The 1,630-nt window shown below is 48.2% G+C and overlaps 1 non-coding gene across 1 annotated transcript; it reads right to left on the bottom strand.

Annotated features, from left to right (window-relative positions):
* Window positions 1-1,235: 1,235 nt before the first annotated feature.
* Window positions 1,236-1,397, bottom strand: LOC145416564 (U1 spliceosomal RNA). The gene has a single exon (XR_013900295.1). It is a non-coding gene; the product is annotated as a U1 spliceosomal RNA (small nuclear RNA).
* Between the last annotated feature and the right edge of the window lie 233 nt (window positions 1,398-1,630).

Raw genomic sequence — 1,630 nt, 5'->3', positions numbered from 1 at the left:
GCCGTGGCTACTAGCTGTCGCAAGGGCCTGGTTACTGGCCACGGCCTGTGTGGGGGAGCGGCTGCAGGCGGACTCGAGAGCACTTTCAGAGCGGCTGCCGGTCATCTCCTGACAAGGGCAGGAGCTGCTACCGGCCGTCTCATAATTACCTCCAGAGCAGCTACCAGCCGTCTCCTGTAGGAGGGCTGAGCGGCTACTTGCTGTCTCTATGGCACCTTCAGAGCTGGTTCTGACCATCTCCTGACGATGGCAGGAGCGGCTACCGGTTCTCTCCCGATTACCTCCACAGCGGCTATCGGCTGTCTCCTGCAGATGGGTTGAGTGGCTACTGGCCGTCTCTGGGGTGCTGCCTGGAGCTTGAGTAATAGCTCCACCCCGATCCTATTGGGGGTCAGCTCTCCCAGAAGGTAGTCTCTTTTTCCTATGGTGATGGCGGGCAAATTCCAGGTCATAGAGGCGCTCAGCCCGGGTGGACCTATGTCCCTGTCACCCTGAGCCAGGTCATGCTCTGTTTGCCCCTCCGTAGGCTCCTTTTGGGGGTGTTGAATGCCCTCAGCGAAAATATTCGGCATTTTAACTAAAGTACTGAAAAGGTTTAACTCACATACACCAAAGACCGTCATCAGAATAAGCAAAGAAATTCTTGAAGAAGTCCAGGAGTACAATTGCTTTAGGCAAATTATAAAATTAACGAAAGACCATAAGAGCGAAAGAAAAAGACACATTACAATGGGATGGAAAGCTTTCGGTAAACACAGAGACATTATGAAAATTAGCTTGCCAATATGTAAGAAACGAAAAGTGTATAACGAATGTGTAATTCCAACTATGACAGATGGTTGTGAGACCTCAGAACTTAAAAAATCGATGGAAAATAAACTAATCCATTCTCACAGAGCAATGGAAAGGTCCATGTTGGGGATATCCTTAAGAGGCAGGAATAGAGCAACTTGGGTAAGAGAGCAGACTTATGTCAAGGACATTATAGAAGTTATAAAAGAACAGGAAATTGGAGGTGGGCAGGCCATGTAGCGAGAGGCTGACTGACTGGACACTAAGAGATTGTAAACGTAGCAGAAAAGGCCAGAAAGGAGCTGGAGAGATGAAACAGAAAAGCAGGGAAAACGTGGCAGATATTGGCTCAGTCAAGAAATTCGTGAAAAAAGTTAGGGAGGCCTTTGTTCAGCAATGGAAAAGTGATGACTGATGATTATGATGATGAAGAAGATTTGATATGGGGCACAGCGCAAATGCAGTCCCCGGTACCAAAAATTGCACACTCGAGTTACCCTCATTTGGGTTAATCAAAGGGGTCAACACCACCAGAGTGCAATGGTGGGCCTCTCCCCGGGAGAACCGCCTTCGTGATCATGGTATCTCCTGTGCCAAGTAAGTATGCCACCTCCACCCATGCACTGCCCTAGACCAACCAATGCTGAAAACTTTATTTTCAATGCAGTATGCTATTGTTAGGCTAGGGTCAGCTTCCCGTCCGTTGAACGCCTATTATGCAGCTGGGTTCCCTTTCTAGACTCGAGCTTAGGAGACACAGGACACAAAAACTCAGGGCAACAACCTTACATGTATATTGGTAAATTCTAAATGTGGAACACGTAGACATCACGAAACA

Source organism: Coenobita brevimanus, chromosome 106 (genome assembly GCF_032717465.1).
Source record: "Coenobita brevimanus isolate Jiangsu-jjx chromosome 106, ASM3271746v2, whole genome shotgun sequence".
NCBI classification, from domain to species: domain Eukaryota; kingdom Metazoa; phylum Arthropoda; class Malacostraca; order Decapoda; family Coenobitidae; genus Coenobita; species Coenobita brevimanus.
The sequence above is the reverse complement of the archived record's forward strand: the minus strand, read 5'-3'. Positions and strand labels throughout refer to the sequence as shown.